This window comes from Centrocercus urophasianus, unplaced genomic scaffold (assembly GCF_019232065.1).
Source record: "Centrocercus urophasianus isolate 14NV4802_14NV808 unplaced genomic scaffold, USGS_Curo_1.0 seq_57, whole genome shotgun sequence".
NCBI classification, from domain to species: Eukaryota; Metazoa; Chordata; class Aves; order Galliformes; family Phasianidae; genus Centrocercus; species Centrocercus urophasianus.
The window spans coordinates 384,235-395,383 of NW_024885166.1; the positions used below are offsets into that span (position 1 = coordinate 384,235).

Here is an 11,149-nt window from a genome sequence, read left to right on the forward strand (position 1 = left end):
GGGGGGGGGGGGGCGGCGGCTCTGCGGCTGCTCCAGGGGAGCGGCGGCGGCTCTGCACCCACCTCCCCGCCCCGCGCGTTCACTCCTTCCCTCCGGAGCAGCGCGCCGCCGCCTCGCGGGCGCGCGCGCAGGGCCGCGCGGAGGGCGAAGGGAAAAAGCGGGCGGGGCTGCGCTCGCCCCCCGGGTGGAGGGGGAAGGGAACGGCGGGCGCGCCCCCGGCTCCCTCCCTCCTTCCCTTCGTCCCTGCGACGCGCGCGGAGGTGAGGCGGGCGGGGCGGATGGGTATTCATGAGGGGGCGTGGCTATGCAAAGCGCGTCCCCTTTCCTCCGCCGGCGCTGGGCATGGTCGCGACAGCGAGTGGGCGTGGCCAAAAGCCGTGAGTGGGCGTGGCTCCGCGCTGTGAGGGGTCGCGCGTCCGTCCCGCCGTGAGGGCGGGAAGGCGGGAGCTGCGCTCAGGCGGCGTCCGTCAGCGCGGGGCTGAAGCGTCGCGGCCGCACCTCGGTGCCCGGCCCTGCCCCGCTTAGGCAGACAGGCTGACATTTCGGCCTTACTCAAGAGAAGGATCTTTTCGGCGGCAGTACAAAGTGTTCCTTTTAATTAAGTTAATTGCAGTCCCTACACTCACCGGGCCGGACGATGCCCCGTCGTCCCACCATTATTCCCTCAGTGCTGGTGAAGCAATGGGGCAAACACGGGTGTGGGCAAAAATCAAGGATGGTGGAAAAACCCCACTCAGGAAGGGGCCAGAAGAAGAGGCCGCACTGCTTGGGTTTGGCTGTGCGTTTGTCACAGAAGATGGACAGAGCCACGCTTTGGGAACCGGAGCCACGTTTAGGGAACCAGAGCCACATTTTGGCAACCAGGCACGGCCCAGAGTGAATACATATCACACAATTCATCACCACACAGCCACGAAGATTGGAAAAGCGCTCTCAGCTCCCCACCATGCCCGCTGAGCACAACCCTCAGCGCCACAACCCTGCAGCTCCGAGTTTGGGGATGCCACGCAGCCCCCGGTGCCCAGCAATCTGCGCTTAGCGGAACAGCAGCACGGAACCTTCCAGAAACAGAAACCCGCAGCCTCCCAACCTCCTTCACTGCTCCCAGCAGAAGTGCCGTCTCTAATTGCTGATCTGCTGCTGCCCTTTGGTCTTTTTCGACCATGTACACTAGAGGGGAATAAGATGTCGTCAGAATAATTCCCGTGTTTTCCTTCAGTGACTTATTAGCATAGCAAATCACTGCCTCTGCGTTACAGCACCGTGAACATAATAGTTCCACCTACGAGAATATATTCTCAGAACTGATGTCAGATGCTTTATATATGTCACCGTATCGTTACGAAGAGAACAGATCCCAGGCCGTAAGTTTGTGGATGACAGGGAGATGTGATGCTCCCATACAGAGCTGAGGAGCCAAAGGGAACAAGGCAATGGCAGGAGAGCAGACAGGAACACAGGAGCTGAACCTGAATGTCTGCACACTCAGCCATGTGAGCCCAATACTGAGTGGTGCTGGGCACCCGGAGGCATTTAAGAGCAGTGACAGAGGGTCCGTTTTCTGCACTGTGCTCACAGTGGCCAGGAGTGGATGCTTCAGCACGGGCATGTGGAATGGTTCCCCCAGGTCTTATGGCTGTCTGCAGCATTTCTGGCTGTAGGACCTCCTGAAGCAGATGTGATTCCGATGTATTTATGCTGTTGCACAAGCTATGTACAGTGCGTTAATCTCAGCTGGGTGCCCTCCAAGCAGGAACCCACTGCTCCAAGTCAGTGCTTGGGATTGAAATCCTTGCAGACTGAAAAGAAAGCATCCTTGCCTGCCATCCCAACAGCCTCCTCTGCACTTTGCAGGGAGCCGGATCCCATTGGAATACACGAGGTTTGTTCTGAAAATGCCTTTGGGACACACAGGCACGCTTGGTTCCTGCATCCTGGCTGTTCAGACTTTATGTGTGGCACCAACCCGCCCAGACCTGCAGGACTGCAGAGGCACAACAGCAGGTATTTGAAGAATATCAACACAAAATACCCATAGCACTTAAGGCTTCAAGCATGGACTCAGGGATGTGGGGGGTTTCAGGGTCACCATTCTGGATTTTGATCCAAGTTCCCCTTTGGTCACATCCACACCTTATCACCTCTGGCCCCTTAGCTTGACAACCACTGATGGAGACAATTTCCTGCTGAAACAGGGAGCTACAAAAAATGACATCAAACCTCAATCAACTCTTTACGTTTTGCGTGGTCTTTGCAGCAAACTGACATGAAGTTTGTACAACAGCAAAGAAAAATAAAATGGCTGTAATAAACAAGATCTTGTCTCTTAATCAGCCGCAATACCTACGGTAAGATATTAAAACGCTCGGTCTCTTAAATCAGATACCATCAGATAAACTTCCAGATGGATGCTATTCAGCGTGACCATATAAAAATAAACATCACTTACAACATTTGTTACCTAAGAAATCTATGCCTATGGAGGAAATATTTTAGAGTAATGTCTGGATGTGAGATGCTGATTTTCTTCACACTGCAGCAGCGTGACAGAACAGCGGTTCCACCATCCCTTCACTAATGAACAGCATGTCTATTTGTGCAGCCTGGGGAGTGTTCAAATAGATTTGGGGTTGGTATTTTTTTTACAGAAGGAAAGGGAGATTTTTGTTTTGCCGGCCGTTCAATTTTCATTTTTGCAATTTTTGGCAAGAGCATCTTGACCTGTGGGTAACTGACTGCATTTTGTCTGAATGGGAATAAATGCGTGCTTTGTGATCCTTCTTCTACCATCAGCATTGCGTTTGGACACCAGCAATGCCCTCCATCTGAGCAACAGCTGACGCAGGGACTTGCGGACAGAACTTCTGAGGATAAACAAGAACAAGGGTAAGTAAAAGCAGCTTCATTTCCTGCACACACCTGCTCAGGGGTGCAATGGGCAGACAATGCGGAACCAACTGCAAAGGGAAACCTCAGAGATTCTGTTTAACAGCAAACACCCATTAGTGAAAGAATAATAGTGTATGGCAAATCATAACTGCAAGTTTGGAAGAGAGGATGTATTTATGCAGATCATAATTCAGCAACAATGCCAAGCTCAACATTTTCCACTTGAGAGGCACTAAGGGAGCTTTAATGATTGCATGTGATCAAGATAACATCTTGAGAGAAATAACGCAGCTCTGGCACACCGGGGTGCAGCGATCAGAGTGCAAACAGCACTCATGTAGAGAAAGAAGAGTCATTACTGCACCTTCGGATTTGTTCACGTTACAGAGTTGGTGTGTTCTCTGCAGACAGAAGGTACCAGAATTTCTGTGCACCCAAACAGAAGAGCAGCTTCTGGCTTTTCCTCACTCAGTCACACCACGACCAACTTAACTCTGTCCGTAAGAGTTAATGGCTGCTGATGGCAATCGAGTGAACGCTCGTTTGTGGCCAGATCAGCGTTACACAACTGCAGTTTTGCTACAAGCCATCTATGGGACACGCTCTGTGGCCACCATACGCTGAGAGCAGCTCCACTTCCAGTTTGTGTGTGTCCACCACTTGGAACCTCCCACATCCATTTGTATTTCTGGCCCAGCATTCTGTTATTTATCTGAAAGCTGTTCAGCACGGACCAGTTTTTGCTGTGATGGTCTGCGTGCACAAACATGACATCAGTTGGCTGACCAATGAGAACAGCCACAAAACTTTGAGAAGCTTTCTACTTTTTTCATCCTTTTCTACAGAGTTCAGACAAAGATTGCTGCTATAGGGGCTGCACACTCCAAAATTAGCCTTGTGGTTCTAATTAGCCCAATCAGTTTAAGAAAACACTTCTGCTAATAAGTACTGCCCAGCAAAAAGAAGACCAATTATGGTGCTATTTTCTGCCTGTCCCACTTATTCCCATTCTCTTCTCCACTAAAAGGAGCAATTTGGTGTGCTAAAACAAAAGGAAAGGAGACAACAACCTTCATGCATGTCTAAGATCAACGGGAAAGACAAGGAATTATTTGTTCTCCATCACTGACACGAACAGACAAGAGGTACCGGGAATAAAACACGGCAATGATGATTCTGATTGGAAATTAGGAGTAATTTTTTAATGGCACGGATGGTTAAGCACTGAAGTAGACTTTGTGTCAACACTGGGATGTCCTATCCACAGAGACAGTAAGAGTTTGTCATAAAATAGGCAAATTTGAGCCTGGTCTGGGCACTGCAGTCATGGCTTGGATTCCTTGGGCAATTTGCAGCAGCCTGGAAGGGCAGATGCAGCGTGTGGACAGAAGCAGTGGTGCTGTGCAGATACAAGTCCTGACTTCCAGTTAAGTGCAATTTAAGCTTTTCAGGTAGGTAGAAAATTATTAACTCTAGCCACTTCTCCCAGAAGACAACAAACCATATCAGGAAAGCCCTGAATCCAGAACACCACAAAGCTGATGCACAGAATTCTGCTGAGCAGGCACTCATAGGGCAATGCCACCCTTTGCAGCCCACACCTGTGGGACCTTTAGGGAAGCCAAACAGCACTCCTTCACCATCAGACCTTGGAACAATACTGGTTCTAAAGCAGCAATCAATACTTTGCAAGCCAACAAAATAATAAGGCTATTTATTTAAAGCATAACTGTCAGCGGTTTGATAAATTGATCTCACGTGCTGCACTGAAAAGAGCACAGCTTTAGTCAAAGTCATTCTTAGGAAAGGAAAAAGCTTTGGTTCACTCTGTTTCTGTCAAACACGCTGTAACTCAGTGGTGATGGAAAAACTGGTACTTATCCAAACTGCTACAAGAGCTCCATACACTCCATTAAGCCATCCCAGCATTAACAGAACAAGTCAGGTTCTTCTCCAGCACGTCGTGTCTCCCGTTCAACCAATCAAGATAGATTTTTTAATTGCTCGCCTACCCAAAATCCAAAGTGCTACATGAGAGCGTTGGTCTGAGTGGTCATTTTGTTAAGTGGGCACAGGTGAAGAGCAAACAGCACAGCAGCTCTTTCCAGATCTAACAGAAGCACTTCCTCCTCCGTATCTCGGATTCTCCTCCACCATATCAGCCCCACTGCTCCCAGCAGCCCTCGACGCGCGGAAGGCTGACCCTCAGCAGTTGGTTTAGGTGGAGCTGATGCCTCGGCACTAGGAAGCACTCAGCTTTGCAAACTTCCCTCAGCTCCCATGGAGATGAATTGAGACGGCAGAAACCACCACATGTGGCAAAACGGCATCTCACAGCAGGAGGCCTGGAAGTGCCTCCTGTCCAGCAGCGGCATCAAGTCAGACTGTCACAAAGATGAAGAGCGTGCCTCCAGCCCAGGGCAGACACAACAGCTGATGAATTTGTCTGCAATAATGTTGTAAAAGCGTTATTCCCATCTCCAGTTGGGTATCTCCTGACTCTGAAATGCTGTCCCAAGAGGGCATCACTATCGCGAACCACAGCGACGCTCCAAATCCTTTCTTCATGACATTCCTAAACTGTTTGCTCTGCCCTGATTCATTTCAGGAAACTGATAAGGCAGCTGTAAAAATACACCGTGCAAAGCATGCTCATATTACAAACCAACTGGCAGAATCTACACTTTTTTTTATCCCAAGGGAATCAAGATTGTTGTTTATTCCATTTTCCAAAAGGCACATGAACCACAACGCAACCTTCTCTTAATGAACCCAACTGGTTTTGGGAAGTAGGTGTGTACTGACAGAACATTTTGGCTTGCAATGATCAGTAAAGCAGCCGCCCCTGAAACATGTGTGGGCTACATTCAAAGGATTTTCTTATTATGAAAGGGGGTGTGGGTCTCTCATTTCAGGAAAGTGATCATAATTTTCTCTGTTCCTATTCAGTGTCTCCTGTAATCATTGCCGCCTTTCTCACAACAGCTTCCCAAGCGAGGTGACAGGTCAGAGGATCTCCAGGCCCGGCCCAGTCCTCACACCGCTTCCCTGGGAACCCTGGTGTCAGCCAGAAAGGGAAAAATGGGGGCTCAGCTTCTTATTAATAACAATTAATGGCATTTTTTTCCTCAGAATTGTATCTTAAAGGCACAGAAATGCCCCAAATGTAGCTTGCTGAGCCTATTACTCCATGTTTTATTGATACATCCTTCCTGCAGACCTTCCCAACTGCTCTGTTATTCTCCTGACCCTTCTTTCTGACACTGTTGTGAGCCACTCCTGTGTGCCACCAGTCTGGTGTTGTTTTACACCCTGGAGGTGGCTGCAGTTCAGCGACAGATCCCTCTGCTAGCAATAGAAGCACTCTGTGGCAGCACAGGAATCCAGATCTTCAGGACTAATGACACTGTAGAGGTACTTGAGGTGGATTTACAAAGTGAAAAATGACTCTTTGATCTGCAGTTCCTTTTTAACACTTTCCTCACTTCAGTTGATCCCAGTTGCCATTGCAGCCCTTGCCTCTGTTTTGTATATCGGTCTTTTGCACTGACAGTTAACGGAAGCTCACACATAAAGTAATTTCTTCCTCCCATTCCAGAGGTGCTGTCTGCAGACTAGACCCACACTGAGAAACAAAGGTTGATAATGAACTTATACTGACGAGGCGACACTGGAGAGCTACAGATTGCTCCTGCTGCCACTGGATTCCCTCCATGCGTGCTCGTGGCAAAGGAGCCCAGCAATACCTCCGAGCTTTCCATGCAAGGAGGGGCAGCACGGGCTCTCTGCCACCGCCTGCAGGCCCCTCCACCACTTCAGCCAGAAGTTTAGGGGCTCTTCACTGGAAGAGATCTAAGCGAGGTGCTCCGTTGGTTCATCGCTATGAAGGACTCCCATTCCATCTGGGAACACTACTGCTTTCCCCAGCATCCCACCCTAGTCACCTCTGAAACTACCAAGGCTGTACCTGACCAGAAGCAATGGCAGGTGGCCACGTGGCTTGTGTCCCTCTGAAGCCTCCCTGCTCTCCAAGACGGACACAGAGAGAGATCTGACAGAACAAACCAGCTGTTCCCCGAGAGCTCCATGACAGGCTGGAGCCTGGATAGTTCAGACCAACACCTGAACTCTAGGACTCGTGCCTATAGCTTTGCCAAGCAATTTCTTCCGTTATGAACCTTTGTTGTGTAACAACAGATACTTTGCATTTTTGTTGTTTTTTTGTTGTTGTTGTTGTTTTTTTAAGGTAAGCCATATTTGAGCCGAATCAAAAATAAGCAAGAGCTAAAATATCTGCAGTGCTGGGGCTATGCCAAACACCCACAGATCCTGTACCCTGTACTCAAGTCTTGTCAAGTAGCTCAGCACATCTTTGTTCTCATCATTTACTTTCATTTTATGCCTAACTGAGAAGTGTCCTGATTAACCAAGCAAAACACTGCAAGGAAAGCACAGGAAATGTTTGGTCAGCTTTGGGTGCTTTGTGCTGCTCCAGCGTCCACAGCTCTCTTGCTGGGACATTTAGGCATGCCTACAATCATACTTAGAGCTTAAACCTTCTTCCCCAAAGTCTTTTACAGGAGTAAACATAACTAAACAGGATGGTGGTAAGATCTACTGGGGGTTATGGAACAACTAGTAGAGCTGGGAAAGGCAATGATAAACAACTCCTTCTGCTAAGACAACTCAACCCAAGCTTTCCAATCTGCAGTCATTTATTACAGTCCTTGCAGCCCACGGACACTGAGGTGCTGCAGAAGGTAACAAAGCAAGTGCTGTCCTTTCACACAGACAAGGGTTGTGTCACACAGCACCAGGCTGCATGTAAAGTGCTCGCCTCCATACACAGATGAAGGAACGCAGAGGAAAATTAACAGCTTTGGTGACCCAAGCAGGGAAACAAAGCACCCAGAACTGCTCCTCCCAGGTACCAACTGGATGTGGGAAGGGGGAGCAGCAGCCTTGACTATCATGCTGCTGGATTTTCTACCTTATGGCAGGTGGTATCCGGTATGCAGGAGGCTGTGCAGCAGTCTACAGATGTGGCATTTCCCAAAGAAACATTTTGAGGGAGCACCAGAAATTATGGGAAGTTGAAAAATCACTGTTCTAATCAGTGTGTGTAGTGAGCGAGGACATTTTGTTTAATGAAATAAAGACTTTGGGAATAGGAAGCAAAAGAAAACGTTTGTATGTGATGAGGTGAAGTGAGATGAAGCAACTATGGATAAGAAATGAGTGATCCACCATCAGTGGCGATGCAAGCCGTTTGCTTATATACAAAAAGAGAATATTCTTCCTCTGCCATTTGCAGAATAAGACACTTCCCTTCACTAGCCTGCATGTGAAGTGAGAATGAACAGCATTTCTTCATCTGAAGCCCAAGCAGAAGAGAAACACCCCTAACGAGTTTGTTCTAGTCAGAATCAGGAAAGGCAGTAACAAAACAGCCTGTTTTTCCGGTACTTTCACTTTCCACACACCCTGAATTACATTCACTTTTATGGGAGATGGAGACCATTCACACCCTTCGCAAAACAAACAGCAGCAGCCCAAGCAGTGTGAAGGGCAGGAGACCTGCCTGCTTGGTTACACAAGCACCTGCTTTCAGGATGCACCGTAGCAGAACCATGAGCACCACTGGGGCAGCACTAAGGCTGGGCTGGAGCCAGGGGAAAGAACCCAAAGGAAGGTTCACCAAGAACGTTCTGAACTGCCTTTGTCAGGAAAACATGGAGTCCTCGCGTTGCACCACAGCTGCAGGTGGGTGACAAGGACCCCCATGACCTGGTGGTGAGTCCTTACATCCAGAGCTCTGGGATTACACATCTCCATCGCAGTGCTGATGCTGTCCTATGGACAGCCTGTCTTTGCAGTACCCCCTAGGCTGCCCGCCCTCAGACTGCAATCTCCAGGAAAGGCAACTTCTGTTCTGAGTCCACAATTGACTTTTTACATGCACCCAAGGCCCTGGGAGTCTCTCAGGGAAGCTCTCTGCATTAATAAACCTGTAAAAGACTGTGAGCTGGGAGGCAAAATAACCTTGTAGTTCATGTTTTGTAATGACAGCTCCAGGATTTGTGTCCTGAAAACGTTTGGGTGCAGAAGATTAAAAGTTAAAGGTGAGAAACATTAACTTGAGGAGGGAGAAGAAAAGAAAATTAAACAAAAAACAATTACCAAAATCAAGCATTCAGAGTTTAAAATTACAGTACTCCTGGAAGGAAGAAGCCTGAAACAGCACTTAGGAATTCAGTTGTGAGCAGGAAATAGAACAGTGCTACGCAGCACGAGCTGTGATGTCAGCATCCCCCAGCAGAGGATTTGTGCTTTGTCCCTTACATCTGGATAATAAATAGAGACCTGCTGTAACTCGGTGAGATGATTTGATCAAGGCTGGTTTATCAGAACAGAGGAATTAAGCAAAGGTAAAATAAAAAGTAAAAATAAAGCCTCCAAGTCGCTCATCAGTCATTGGTTGAGGCAGCAGGACGTGTTTGTTTTGTTGTCACAGGAGCAGTGAGACTGTGGCTGGAGGGACAGAGAGCCCAGACTGGATGCATGGGAGACGAGAGCTTCCCTGAGAGGCTCCCAGGGCCGGCTTTGATGGAGTTCAAAGTGTTTTCTCTTTAACTATTCATCTTTTGAGAGTAAGATAGAATTCCTTCACTCTGAGAAAAAGGAACTGCTTGAACTAGTGGGGAAAAGGGACTACATGAAGTAATGGCTGGGCTATCAGGACTGCTGGAACAGTATGTGCTGCAGCCCCAAGCAATGCAGAAAAATACAAAGGTGCCTGAAAGTTAACAACTTAGATATATTTCTTGTATAGCAAAAAGATACGCGTACAGGTTTTAATCTCAGCTTCCAAGGGTGTCCTTAACACGTGCCTGCAGCACTCCAGTGCTTGTCCCTTACCTTACACTTCACTGCAGATTGCTTCTGGAGCTGTATGTCAGCATTCGATGCACTCAGTGGGAGTGGCTGCTGAATATCTTCCAGGAGAGCCATTAAAGATCCTTCCTGGCTGCCTTCAAACCATGCTGTGAGCCCCAGCTAGGAAACCTGTGCATACAAACGTAAAGATACCTAAGCGAGGCCAAGAGGAACGCATTCTTCCAGTGCAGAGCCTGCGAGGAAGGGCAGCACAACAGCAGGAAAAGCCTGAGCACACTGACATCATTCACTCCAGCAATCCATCTGATGTAGAAATTATATTTATGACACTCAAGAAGCTGTTTAAAAAAAAAAACAAAAAAAAGCAGAAAGCCCAGAACCAAGGAAACTATTTGCAAATGGCAGTGAGAATGAGCTCATTTTAAAAGATTCAGTGCAGCAAAACGTGTAACTGGAAATGAAAGGGGAAAAAAAGAGAAAGAGAAATGTCTTAAGACGAACGTTTGAGGAATATATCACAGGTTTTGCCAAGAATTATTCACATACATCTGCACAATCCCCCTCCAACTATTTTTACTTTTCTGTGGGCCAATACAGAGAGCTGTGTATTGTCAATCCTAAAAATAAGCGTTTGAGCTTTAAAAAGCATTTCTATGGCAGTACGGGAAAGAATGATAATGTTCAAATTAACCTTCCTCACAGGCTGTGCTGCCTCAGCCACGGTAGGCAGAGGGCAGAGCATAACCTCTTCCTCACCCTCCGACAGGAACAAGGAAACATCCCAGACAAAGGCTGGAGGACCATAAGCAGGGGACGCAGTGCAGCCCATCCTGCTCTGGGATTTGCATCACAGGGAGAAGCTGCCCTGTGCATAGCATGCCTGCCTTCCCAGAGCTCACGCCATGTATGCCCGTGGTCCCTGTCAGCCTCCAAAGCCAAAGCTGAGACCCCAGTGCTGTTCCAACAAATAGTAGAGCTCCCTTGCTTTCAAAGGCCGTTTCACACCATAAATTCCAGAGTCACTGGAGAACCATCCATCTGTTTCGCCGTTGGCCCCTGTGCTTGGTGCCTGTCAGTGCTACCTGCCCTGCATACCCAGTAGTGCACTTGCTCTAGTTCCTTAGGTCTAGCTTTCAGAACACCTCCAGTACAGCAGGTACGGCTACCCTAATGACCATCCTCTAAATAAGCTTCATAACAACTAAATAAAATAAGACATTTTTTTTCCTCTCCGGGCAAATTGCACACAATTAGGGACGTCTCCCTAAACTTCTCAAACATACATTTACAGCTGCCCATAAAACCCTTGTGGTAATTGTCCTGGAGGAGGGGCAGAGATGACACGGGCTGAGGACAGGCACTA

General features: G+C 48.2%; 1 protein-coding gene across 1 annotated transcript in view; it reads right to left on the reverse strand.

The window, feature by feature from the left end:
• Window positions 1-9,901, reverse strand: part of TANC2 (tetratricopeptide repeat, ankyrin repeat and coiled-coil containing 2) — a 158,242-nt gene extending 148,341 nt beyond the window's left edge. Inside the window, exon 1 of the mRNA XM_042836059.1 lies at window positions 9,808-9,901. The gene's annotated coding sequence lies outside the window, so the exon portion shown is untranslated. The remainder of the gene's footprint in view (window positions 1-9,807) is intronic.
• Window positions 9,902-11,149: the final 1,248 nt, after the last annotated feature.